Source organism: Oncorhynchus keta, chromosome 20, assembly GCF_023373465.1.
Source record: "Oncorhynchus keta strain PuntledgeMale-10-30-2019 chromosome 20, Oket_V2, whole genome shotgun sequence".
NCBI lineage: Eukaryota > Metazoa > Chordata > Actinopteri > Salmoniformes > Salmonidae > Oncorhynchus > Oncorhynchus keta.
Window position 1 is genome coordinate 389,690 of NC_068440.1, and position 14,167 is coordinate 403,856.

The following is a 14,167-nucleotide window of genomic DNA, read 5'->3' on the forward strand; positions in this document are numbered from 1 at the left end:
TTTACCATCACTTGATGTTAATGTACTAACAGAAATAGGGGGTGGCCGATCTCTAACATCTAGAGGGGAATAAGGGAAACCAAGAATAACAGAATTCACTGAGTCCAAATCAATCTGTCCTGACACAACAAGATGATTCAAAACACATTTGATTCCAATGGGGTTACGCCCTCCAGAATTACATGCAATGTCTTGCGCAGTTTGTTGTATAATATCAACGCCTGGGAATTAAACTAACTTGCTCCTTCTATTGATCCCATAGGTTGTTCTCAGATTACTGCGAAGCAAGTCCGTCTTTGCTTTTTCTATTTCATGACACTGTCTGACATGCTTCTCCAATGTCCTTTTAGTATATGCATCCTCATTTAAGTGTGACTTCATGTCCCTAAAAGAACACTCACAGTGTCTGCAATTACTGTATGCAAAGCTCACACCCTCTTTGAACCCTGCTAGTTCATGTTGTTTCAGGGTGTCTCCAGAGAGAGAGATATATCGTTTTCTCTCCGTTAATAGAAGCTAGCCAGAAGCTAGCGAGAAACTCCAAGAAGCTAGCCAGAAACTAACCAGAAGCTAGCCAGGAGCTAGCCAGAAGCTAATCAGAAGCTAGTTCAGAAGCTAGTTCAGAAGCTAGTTCGCTTCTTTACTGGCAAATCGTTAGTATTCAGCTAACCACGGTTTGTGGTCATCAGCTATCCTTTAGCTCAAAAATCTATCGCCAGTTTTGTACGGCGCAGCGCGGCTCAGAACGGAACATACCGGACCAATTTTTCTCTCCATGTCCTTGGATTTCAACTGCTCTCTGGACATTCATTCCCGGATCTCACAGCTAGCTAGCTGCTATCCGTGTGTCTATCTGCTCTCGTCGATTCCGGAGCAAACATCACTCCTGAGCTCCGTCACCTATCCGGACCCGTTTTACTGGCTACGCGGAGCCCCACCGGGCCTTCACAACTGGACTGCCGACGTTATCTACCCGAAGGAGATCCGGCTGGCTCCTCCGTCGCGACGTTACCTGAATGCCCATCTGCGGCCTGCTAACCGTTAGCTGTCTTACCGGCTGCTCTCAGAATAGACAATCGGACAATTTATTTATTTTTATTATTATTATGTTTCTTCTTGGGCCTCTATAACTATATCTATTGTTTTTATTTTTGTTGTTGTTGTGTGATTTGGACTAATCCCCTTTACCACACGGAACCCCACTAATCTACTGACGGAACGCAAGAGGTGGCTAACAACAGACCTCCATCCTATGCTAGCTTGCTACCGATGTCCTGGCTAGCTGTCTAAATCGCCGTGACCCCCAAACCAACCACTCCACTCACTGGACCCTTTTGATCACTCGACTAAGGATGCCTCTCCTTAATGTCAATATGTCTTGTCCATTGCTGTTCTGGTTAGTGTTTATTGGCTTATTTCACTGTAGAGCCTCTAGTCCTGCTCACTATACCTTATCCAATTTATTAGTTCCACCACCCACACATGCAATGACATCTCCTGGTTTCAATGATGTTTCTAGAGACAATCTCTCTCTCTTCATCACTCAATACCTAGGTTTACCTCCACTGTATTCACATCCTACCATACCTTTGTCTGTACATTATACCTTGATGCTATTTTATCGTCCCCAGAAACCTCCTTTTACTCTCTGTTCCAGACGTTCTAGACAACCAATTCTTATTGCTTTTAGCCGTACCCTTATTCTTCTCCTCCTATGTTCCTCTGGCGATGTAGAGGTGAATCTAGGCCCTGCAGTGCCTAGCTCCACTCCTATTCCCCAGGCGCTATCTTTTGATGACTTCTGTAACCGTAATAGCCTTGGTTTCATGCATGTTAGAAGCCTCCTCCCTAAGTTTGTTCTATTCACTGCTTTAGCACACTCTGCCAACCCGGATGTTCTAGCTGTGTCTGAATCCTGGCTTAGGAAGACCACCAAAAATTCTGACATTTTAATTCCAAATTACAACATTTTCAGACAAGATAGAACTGCCAAAGGGGGCGGTGTTGCAATCTACTGCAAAGATAGCCTGCAGAGTTCTGTCCTACTAACCAGGTCTGTACCCAAACAATTTGAACTTCTACTTTTAAAAATCCACCTCTCTAAAAACAAGTCTCTCACCGTTGCCGCCTGCTATAGACCACCCTCTGCCCCCAGCTGTGCTCTGGACACCATATGTGAACTGATTGCCCCCATCTATCTTCAGAGCTCGTGCTACTCGGCGACCTAAACTGGAACATGCTTAACACCCCAGCTATCCTACAATCTAAACTTGATGCCCTCAATCTCACACAAATTATCAATGAACCTACCAGGTATCATCCTAACCAACTTCCCCTCTAAATACACCTCTGCTGTCTTCAACCAAGATCTCAGCGATCACTGCCTCATTGCCTGCATCCGTAATGGGTCAGCGGTCAAACGACCTCCACTCATCACTGTAAAACGCTCCCTGAAACACTTCAGCGAGCAGGCCTTTCTAATCGACCTGGCCGGGGTATCCTGGAAGGATATTGATCTCATCCCGTCAGTAGAGGATGCCTGGATATTTGTTTTAAATAAACATGCCCCATTCAAGAAATTTAGAACCAGGAACAGATACAGCCCTTGGTTCTCCCCAGACCTGACCTTAACCAACACAAAAACATCCTATGGCGTTCTGCATTAGCATCGAACAGCCCCCGTGATATGCAGCTGTTCAGGGAAGCTAGAAACCGTTATACATTTACATTTACATTTAAGTCATTTAGCAGACGCTCTTATCCAGAGCTCTTATCCTATACACAGGCAGTTAGAAAAGCCAAGGCTAGCTTTTTCAAGCAGAAATTTGCTTCCTGCAACACTAACTCAAAAAGTTCTGGGACACTGTAAAGTCCATGGAGAATAAGAACACCTCCTCCCAGCTGCCCACTGCACTGAAGATAGGAAACACTGTCACCACTGATAAATCCACCATAATTGAGAATTTCAATAAGCATTTTTCTACGGCTGGCCATGCTTTCCACCTGGCTACTCCTACCCCGGTCAACAGCACTGCACCCCCAACAGCAACTCGCCCAAGCCTTCCCCATTTCTCCTTCTCCCAAATCCATTCAGCTGATGTTCTGAAAGAGCTGAAAAATCTGGACCCCTACAAATAAGCCGGGCTAGACAATCTGGACCCTTTCTTTCTAAAATTATCTGCCGAAATTGTTGCCACCCCTATTACTAGCCTGTTCAACCTCTCTTTCGTGTCGTCTGAGATTCCCAAAGTTTCGAAAGCAGCTGCGGTCATCCCCCTCTTCAAAGGGGGGGGGGGGGCACTCTTGACCCAAACTGCTACAGACCTATATCTATCCTACCATGCCTTTCTTCGAAAGCCAAGTCAACAAACAGATTACCTACCATTTCGAATCTCACCATAACTTCTCTGCTATGCAATCTGGTTTCAGAGCTGGTCATGGGTGCACCTCAGCCACGCTCAAGGTCCTAAACGATATCTTAACCGCCATCGATAAGAAACATTACTGTGCAGCCTTATTCATTGATCTGGCCAAGGCTTTCGACTCTGTCAACCACCACATCCTCATCGGCAGACTCGACAGCCTTGGTTTCTCAAATGATTGCCTGGCCTGGTTCACCAACTACTTCTCTGATAGAGTTCAGTGTGTCAAATCGGAGGGTCTGCTGTCCGGACCTCTGGCAGTCTCTATGGGGGTGCCACAGGGTTCAATTATTGGACCGACTCTCTTCTCTGTATATATCAATGAGGTCGCTCTTGCTGCTAGTGAGTCCCTGATCCACCTCTACGCAGATGACACCATTCTGTATACTTCCGGCCCTTCTTTGGACACTGTGTTAACAACCCTCCAGGCAAGCTTCAATGCCATACAACTCTCCTTCCGTGGCCTCAAATTGCTCTTAAATACAAGTAAAACTAAATGCATGCTCTTCAACCGATCGCTACCTGCACCTACCCGCCTGTCCAACATCACTACTCTGGACGGCTCTGACTTAGAATACGTGGACATCTCCTCTCCAAATACTTAGGTGTCTGGTTAGACTGTAAACTCTCCTTCCAGACCCATATCAAACATCTCCAATCCAAAGTTAAATCTAGAATTGGCTTCCTATTTCGCAACAAAGCATCCTTCACTCATGCTGCCAAACATACCCTTGTAAAACTGACCATCCTACCAATCCTCGACTTTGGCGATGTCATTTACAAAATAGCCTCCAATACCCTACTCAACAAATTGGATGCAGTCTATCACAGTGCAATCCGTTTTGTCACCAAAGCCCCATATACTACCCACCATTGCGACCTGTACGCTCTCGTTGGCTGGCCCTCGCTTCATACTCGTCGCCAAACCCACTGGCTCCATGTCATCTACAAGACCCTGCTAGGTAAAGTCCCCCCTTATCTCAGCTCGCTGGTCACCATAGCATCTCCCACCTGTAGCACACGCTCCAGCAGGTATATCTCTCTAGTCACCCCCAAAACCAATTCTTTCTTTGGCCGCTTCTCCTTCCAGTTCTCTGCTGCCAATGACTGGAACAAACTGCAAAAATATCTGAAGTTGGACATTCTTACCTCCCTCACTAGCTTTAAGTACCAGCTGTCAGAGCAGCTCACAGATCACTCCACCTGTACATAGCTCATCTGTAAATAGCCCATCCAATCTACCTCATCCCCATACTGTATTTATTTATCTTGCTCATTTGCACCCCAGTATCTCAACTTGCACATCTTGTGCACATCCTACCATTCCAGTGTTTTATTGCTATATTGTAATTACAAACCACCATGGCCTATTTATTGCCTTTACCTCTCTTATCCTACCTCATTTGCACATGCTGTATATAGATTTTTCTACTGTATTATTGATTGTATGTTAGTTTATTCCATGTGTAACTGTGTTGTATGTGTCGAAGTACTTTGTTTTATCTGGACCAGGTCGCAGTTGCAAATGAGAACTTGTTCTCAACTAGCCTACCTGGTTAAATAAAGGTGAAATAAATACAAAATGTAAACGTTAATTTGCATTGGAATGTTGGCAAACCAAGTTAGCATGCTGATTTTAACTAGGAAACATTGACTGTTAGCAGTTAATAACTGCAAGAATGGACATTCGTTGAAAACACTTGAACTTTGGTTAGATTGACAATGCTTTATTGTCAGAAATAGTGTTAAGGTGTAAATGTGCCCTAATGACTGACACCGTCGATTATTTAGCTTCCCCGTCTATGGCGCCCTTTCTGTTGACAATAGAAAATAAATAGAAAGGGCGCCAAAAACGGCGAAGCTAAATGACCGTATCTAGTCAAGCAAAGATTAATGTAACTAAGATTTTTAATATGGGTGACAATTAGACATTAATGTTAGTTTCATTTGTGCAAGCTATCTTTTGGTTTAAAGTAATTAACGTCAATGTTAGTGATATACTGGTGGTGATAGTCTAATTTTGTTAGCTAACATTAGCTAGCTTGGTAAATCATTCCTGCATTAACTGGAAAGGGAAGACAGTATACTAATGTCTCATAACCTATATCAACATGACACTTTGCATCTATAAACTAGTTGCTAATTACTTAACTATTTACCATGTGGTTAAATATGTTTTTCAGCTGCTAATATAAGCATCCACTGTATATTTGTAATAATTACAATTACAGTACTGAATGAATTGTTATTCTTTTATTATAAGTTATTATAATACATAAATAAAAATCCATTTAGTCTCGAATAAATAATGAAACATGTTCAATTTGGTTAAAATAATGCAAAAACACAGTGTTGGAGAAGAAAGTAAATGTGTTGGAGAAGAAAGTAAAAGTGCACTATGTGCCATGTAAAAAAAGAAAACGTTTAAATTCCTTGCTCAGAACATGAGAACATATGAAAGCTGGTGGTTCATTTTAACACGAGTCTTCAATATTCCCAGTTAAGAAGTTTTAGGTTGTAGTTATTATAGTAATTATAGGACTATTTCTCTCTTTACCATTTGTATTTCATATACCTTTGACTATTGGATGTTCGTATAGGCACTATAGTATTGCCAGCCTAATCTCGGGAGTTGACAGGCTTGAAGTCATAAACAGAGCTGTGCTTCAAGCATTGCGAAGAGCTCCTGGAAAGTGCTGTTTGACTGAATGTTTACGAGCCTGTTGCTGCCTACCGCTCAGTCAGACTGTTCTATCAATTATCATATCATAGACTTAATTATAATATAATAAACACACAGAAATACGAGCCATAGGTCATTAATATGGTCAAATTCGGAAACTATAATTTGAAACAAAACGTTTATTATTTCAGTGAAATATGGAACCGGCATCCATAAGTCTAAATATTGCTGTTACATTGCACAACCTTCAATGTTATGACACAATTATGTAAAATTCTGGCAAATTAATTATGGTCTTTGTTAGGAAGACATGGTCTTTACACAGTTCGCAATGTGCCAGGCGGCCCAAACTGCTGCATATACCCTGACTGCTTGCACAGAACGCAAGAGAAGTGACACAATATCCCTAGTTAATATTGCCTGCTAACATGAATTCCTTTTTGTCACACCCTGATCTGTTTCACCTGCCATTGTTATTGTCTCCACCCCCTCCAGGTGTCACTTGTTTTCCCCAGTGTATTTATCCCTGTGTTTCCTGTCTTTCTGTGTCAGTTTATCTTGTTTTCCCAGTGTATTTATCCCTGTGTTTCCTGTCTCTCTGTGTCAGTTTGTCTTGTATGTTTCCAAGTCAACAAGCGTTTTTCCTCTTCTCCTGCTTTTTGCAATCTCCTTTTTTTAGTCCTCCCGCTTTTGACTCTTGCCTGTTTCTGGACTTTGTACCCGCATGCCTGACCATTCTGCCTGCCTTGACCACGAGCCTATCTGCCACTCTGTATCTCCTGGACTCTGATCTGGTTTTGACCTTTTTGCCTGTCCGCGACCATTCTCTTGCCTACCCCTTTGGATTAATTAACATTGTAAGACTCATACCATCTGCCTCCTGTGTCTGAATTTGGGTCTCGCCTTGTGCCTTGATACTTTTAGCTAAATATGCAGGTTTAAAAAATATATACTTGTGTATTGATTTTAAGAAAGGCATTCATGTTTATGGTTAGGTACATTGGCGCAACGATAGTGCTTTTCTCATAAACGTGCTTGTTAAATGATCACCCGTTTGGCGAAGTAGGCTGTGATTCGATGATAAATTAACAGGCACCGCATTGATTATTTGCAGCGCAGGACAAGGTAGTTAAACTAGTAATATCATAAACCATGTGTAGTTAACTAGTGATTATGTTAAGATTGATTGTTTTTTGGAAGATAAGTTTAATGCTAGCTATCAACTTACCTTGGCTCCTTGCTGCACAGGCGTAACAGGTGGTCAGCCTGCCACGTAGTCTGCCTATTGAGTGCAGTGTAATAGGCCATAATCAGCATCCAAAAATGCAGATTACCGATTGTTATGAAAACTTGAAATCGGCCCTGCCGATTAATCAGTTGCCCTCTGCTCTCCACCCCCCCCCACCCCTCTCCAAACCCAAGAGACCAACATGGTGCCACAAGAACTGTACAGCTTGTCAGCCCACAGTATGCCCTATACACAGACACAGAGTTGGAGCAATCAAGAAGCACCTTTTTTGAAAAACTGTGCTGGACAAGGATACTATCCTTTCCAAAGAGCTTCGCTGTCGATTAGTCAGGAATATAGTCACAAGCGTGATTTCCATTAAGAGAACGGCAGGGGATGACTTCCAGTATCTATGCAGCCATGAACTCACTGTAATGGCGAAGCATCTCATAGAGTACTACCCAATGGTGCGGGACAGATCTGCAAGCAGTGGAGCTGAGTGGGTAAGTCACTACTCAGGTATTCAGTTGGGTGGTAAGTACACAAATTGAAATAGTGGATAGTGTTTCCATATAAATGCAACTTCTACTACTACTACTCTAAACGAGGTAGTAGAAACAAAGTGACTATTTAGTCTTCACCGTTTCCTGTGGAATGATAAGAATGGGGGGGTAGTTCCAGCAGAAACATTGGTCTTAATTTCAGTCTACATTTTAAAATGTTAACTGGTCAGGTTTGTTATGTGTTCTGGCATCAGAAACTACTGAGAGCCTACAGAACCAGGCGAGACATTGTACAACTACACAGGAGATGTACAAAACCAAGGCCAGACCCAACCAAAAGGATGTTTCCCAGCTCCTGGACCTGCATTCCAAGCAAGGCAAGCCTTAATCAACTCTGATGATACTAAGGTGCAGGACAGGCCTAACAAGATACTTGGTAGCATATCCCCGTTTCAGAGAGCTGGATCCTGTAAGCAAATGTATTCATTTTAACAGTCTGATGGCCTTGAGATAGAAGCTATTTTTCAGTCTCTCGGTCCCAGCTTTGATGCACCTGAACTGACCTCGGCTTCTGGATTGTAGCGGGGTGAACAGGCAGTGACTCGGGTGGTTGTTGTCCTTGATGATCTTTTTGGCCTTCCTGTGACATCGGGTGGTGTAGGTGTCCTGGAGGGCAGGTAATTTGCCTCCAGTGATGCGTTGTGCAGACCGCACCACACCCTGGAGAGCCTTGGGGTTGTGGGCGGTGCAGTTGTCTTACCAGGTGGTGATACAACCCAACAGGATGCTCTCAATTGGGCGTCTGTAAAAACAAATTGAGGGTTTTGGGTGACAAGCCACATTTCTTCAGCCTCCTGAGGTTGAAGAGATGTTGTTGTACATTCTTCACCGCACTGTCTGTGTGGGTGGAGCATTTCAGTTTGTCAGTGATGTGTACGCTGAGGAACTTAAGACTTTCCACCTCCACTGCTGTCCCATTGATGTTGATAGGGGGTGCTCCCTTTGCTGTTTCCTGAAGTCCACGATCATCGCTGTTTTGTTGACGTCGAGTGAGAGATTGTAGGATTTTTAATGAATTTAATGAAAACAATGTGATTTTCTGGATTTTTATTCTAATTTTGTCTGTCATAGTTGAAGTGTACCTATGATGAAAATTACAGGCCTCTCATCTTTTTAAGTGGGAGAACTTGCACAATTGGTGGCTGACAAAATACTTTTTTCTCCCCCCCACCTTCTGACGTCCCCAGAATCTCTGTGTTAACCAAGGGTTTTGCAAATGTAACCTCAGTAGGGTAGAGAGAGGAAAAAGGGGGGAAGAGGTATTTATGACTGTCATAAACCTACCCCCCAGGCCAACGTCATGACAAGGTGCATCAGACTGTTAAATAGCCATCACTAGCACATTAGAGGCTGCTGCCCCATATACACTGACTTGAAAACACTGGCCACTTTAATAATGGAACACTCGTCACTAATATAGTTTACATATTTTGTGTTACTCATCTCATGCAATTGAAGTCGGAAGTTAACATGCACGTAGGTTGGAGTCATTAAAACTAGTTTTTCAACCACCACGCAAATTTCTTGTTAACAAACTATAGTTTTGGCATGTCGGTTAGGACATCTACTTCAAATCAAATCAAATTTTACTTGTCACATACACATGGTTAGCAGATGTTAAATGCGATTGTAGCTAAATGCTTGTGCTTCTAGTTCCGACCATGCAGTAATATCCAACGAGTAATCTAACCTAACAATGTCTAACCTACTTTGTGCATGACATAAGTATTTTTTCCAACAATTGTTAACAGACAGATTATTTTACTTATAATTCACTGTGTCACAATTCTAGTGGGTCAGACGTTTACATACACTAAGTTGACTGGGCCTTTAAACAGCTTGGAAAATTCCAGAAAATGATGTCATGGATTTAGAAGTGTCACGTTCTGACCTTTATTTCCTTTGTTTTGTCATTATTTAGTATGGTCAGGGCGTGAGTTGGGGTGGGCAGTCTATGTTTGTTTTTCTATGATTTGGGTATTTCTATGTTTCGGCCTAGTATGGTTCTCAATCAGAGGCAGGTGTCATTAGTTGTCTCTGATTGAGAATCATACTTAGGTAGCCTGGGTTTTACCGTGTGTTCGTGGATGATTGTTCCTGTCTCTGCACCAGATAGGACTGTTTGGGGTTTTCACGTTTCTTGTATTCAGTTGTTCATGTGTACATTTACGTATTAAAAGAACCATGGACACTTACCACGCTGCATGTTGGTCCTCTTATCCTTTTCGCCACTCCTCTTCTGAAGTAGAGGAGAAAATCCCTTATAGAATCACCCACCAACCAAGGACCAAGCGGCGTGGTAAAAGACAGCGACGACAGCAGCAGGAACAGCGGCTGGCATCACAGGACTCCTGGACATGGGAGGAGATACTGAATGGAGAGGGACACTGGCAGATCACAGGCTGGGAATTAGGAGGCAGCTCGGCAGTGCGGCATCGAGAGGCAGCCCCAAAAAAAGCAGATCTGGAGGTAGCAGACCGAGCTCACTACTCGTGCAGCGTATGGTGCCTGCTCAGCGGGTCTGCGGGCATCGAGCCAGGGCGTATGGTGCCTGCTCAGCGGGTCTGGTCGCCGGTACGCAGTTTGTCCAGGGTATCCTGCGCCGGCTCTGCGCAAGGGAAATCCCTTACAAGAAGCTTCTGACAGTCTAATTGACATAATTTGAGGTGTACCTGTGGATGTATTTCAAGGCCTACCTTCAAACCCAGTGCCTCTTTGCCTCTTTGCTTCTTTGCTTGACATCATGAGAAAATCAAAAGAAATCAGCGAAGACCTCAAATTGTAAACCTCCAAGTCTGGTTCATCATTGGGAGTACGCAAGTAGAAGGCCATGGGACCACGCAGCCGTCATAACGTTCAGGAAGGAGACGCATTCTGTCTCCTAGAGATGAACATACTTTGGTGCGAAAAGTGCAAATCAATCCCAGAACAGCAAAGGACCTTGTGAAGATGCTTGAGGAAACAGGTACAAAAGTATCTATATCCACAGTAAAACAAGTCCTATATCGACATAACCTGAAAGGCCGCTCAGCAAGGAAGAAGCCATTGGTCCAATAACCACAAATAAAAAGCCAGACTACGGTTTGAACTGCACATGGGGACAAAGATTGTACTTTTTGGAGAAATGTCCTCTGGTCTGATGAAACAAAAATAGAACTGTTTGGCCATAATGACCATCGTTATGTTTGGAGGGAAAAGGGGGATGCTTGCAAGCCGACGAGCACCATCCCAACCATGAAGCACAGGGGTGGCAGCATCATGTTGTGGGGTTGCTTTTCCGCCGGAGGGACTGGTGCACTTCACAAAATGTATGGCATGAGGTAGGAAAAATTTGGATATATTGAAGCAACATCTGAAGATATCAGTCAGGAAGTTAAAGCTTGATCGCAAATGGGTCTTCCAAATGGACAATGACCCCAAGCATACTTCCAAAGTTGTGGCAAAATGGCTTAAGGACAACAAAGATAAGGTATTGGAGTGGCCATCACAAAGCTCTGACCTCAATCCCGTAGAAAATGTGTGGGCAGAACTGAAAAGGCGTGTGCGAGCAAGGAGGCCGACAAACCAGACTCATTTACATCAGCTCTGTCAGGAGGAATGGGCCAAAACTCACCCAACTTATGGTGGGAAGCTTGTGGAAGGCTACCTGACACATTTGACCCAAGTTAAACAATTCAAAAGCAATACTACCAAATTCTAATTGAGTGTATGTAAACTTCTGACCCACTGGGAATGTGATGAAAGAAATAAAAGCTGAAATAAATAATTCTCTCTACTATTATTGACATTTCACATTCTTAAAGTAAAGTGGTACTCCTAACTGACCTAAGACAGGGATTAAATGTCAGGAATTTTGACAAACTGAGTTTAAATGTATTTGCCCAAGGTGTCTGTAAACTTCTGACTTCAACTGTACATTCCTCCTACAGATAACCATTAACTTCTGGTGTAGACCCTAGAATATGGCACCCCTAATGTCTCTAACATAACTAATGAATATTTAAAGTTCAGAAATCTGAACCAATCACTTGATTCAACCTTTTTTTGTTGTTGAGTTCCCAGTTGTCTTGAAAGCACCACAAATCCAAAGAATGCCAGACTTTGATGACAAAAGTTGCCCACGAAGGACCTCCGCGCCACATTCCCGTTCAAATGAGCACAGCACAACAAGGTGAGTCCAAAAATATATTCTATGTTGCTGTTTAAATGATGTAATATGCCAGGGAGATATGTCAGTGGCCAAGAAAGTATTACTAAGTGTGTATTGTGTAGTAAGCTGTTAGTAGCCCATGTGCTTCACTCTAATAATTTAGTATATTTTCAGCTCTTAATTTCACCTACTGTTCTGACTTGGTTGTGCACATGTAGCCTATAACCTGTTTTTGAGAAATGTAAGTGCTTTCATTGTCATTTATGACCCCTTTCTTTATTCTACGGTTCTGACTTGGTGTACCCGGAGAACACTAAGACCGGCCCATGTTCTGAATTCTGTCGCTGTACATTTCAAAAGTGCTGAACAAATAGTTATATTGACTATGTCCGTCCTAGCTCGCTCATGTATGAATAAAAATTACGATTTGCTCTTATCCGCTTGTCGTCCCCTTATGCCATAGTTTGTACATCTCAATTGTCAGAAGAAACCATGTGTTTAAGCAAGTCACCCATATCAGCTATGTTTTTAAAAAAAGGCATTCAATCAGGCTGAATTAACTGTTTTGCTGCCAGACAAGGCTCTGCTGATAGCCAGGTGTAGCAGTGGTAAGGTGTTGGGACTGCTGTTGGGACTTTGTGGGCACCGTTTGTCATCGTTACAGTGCAATTCATGTATTGTTTCGTTTTGTCTTGTGTAGTGGCTTTTCCACAGACGTGGAAAGCTCTTCTCCACTTTGTCCTTGAGGGATTCAAGCACATCTTCCAAGCTTCAAGACAAATAAATCATAGCATCTTAGTGGCAACATTATATTGACATTTTCAAAGCCTCATGAGCTGATTCATTCGTATTGAAAACATATTTTTAAAAGACTTGACAAAAATGTCTGAAATACATTTTGTTTTACTGAAGTTGTGTCAGTAAAGTGTCACCTTTAAAAATGTAAGCTTTTCTGCGCTTGGGTCAATATTCTCACGGTGACTGGAATCTTCCAGTGGTGGAAAATGTACCAATTGTCATACTTGAGTAAAAGTAAAGCTACAGTACTTTTAATAGAAAATAACTCAAGTAAAAGTATTTTGTTTTAAATACTTATGTATGATTAGATAAGTTTAAATAGTGGAGTAGGGTGGTGGGTTATTAATGAGTGTAGGGTAGATTTATTTTTTATAAAAAAAATATATTTATATATTTTTAAAGCACAGTATAATGGAAGCTATACTCCAGTCTAATTGGTGGCAGTAATTAAACATTTATTAGATTCCAACCACTTAAACCTCATTGAAGAAGATGGTTATGGATATCAAATGGATTCAGTAGCCAATCTTATTTTGCTAGATTCTAACCAATGACAGGGCTGTCTTCTGATCAGAGTGAGCAGGCGTTCTGTGTCACGCAACGTGTGTCAATATCTGTTTCTTTCTTTGCTCTTAGGATCAGGGCACCATTGAAGAGTGATTTCTGGGGTAGCGTCTAGTGTGGAGTTCGAGCAATTGAAGTTGACGATTCCTGTTTGGGACGCCCGCAGTGTGGTGTGTCGCAGACCCGGTTATCCCGTTGGCGATTTTGTGCCGAATCCACTGCGTTGTTTCAGGAGAAATGTTTATGGTCATGTCACAGCAGTGTGTAGGAAGAAGATCCCAAGATGTAGGATGTGTACAGGAGGGCATGGGACAGAAGATTGTGTAGTTTTGGTGGATAAAGTTGTGTGGGGGTGCCCATGTTGCTGTGGATCAGAAGTGTCCGGTTCGAGAGAGGCAGGTTGAAGAAGCCAGAGTCAGGCAGACTATGTCGGTCGTATGTTGAGGCAGTGAACAAAGTAGAGGAGGATGGGTCAAGGGTGAGGAATCCTGAGAGGATTCCAGTGAGTAGTAGATTTGTGCCAGCACAGAGGGATATGCCAAAAGAGTGATTTATGCTTCAAGGTTGGCTTCCTAGCGTTAACAGCAATGGTTATCAACTGTAACGCAGAAATGGAATGTAAATCACAGAAAATAGATGTGGTGGCAGCTGCAGATATGTATTTGTGTATACGAGATATGACTTCAGAAGACTTACAGGATGTTTTGAGGGGTGGTGTCCCGTCCTCCCAGGATGTTGGCATAGTGCAGGTACAGATAG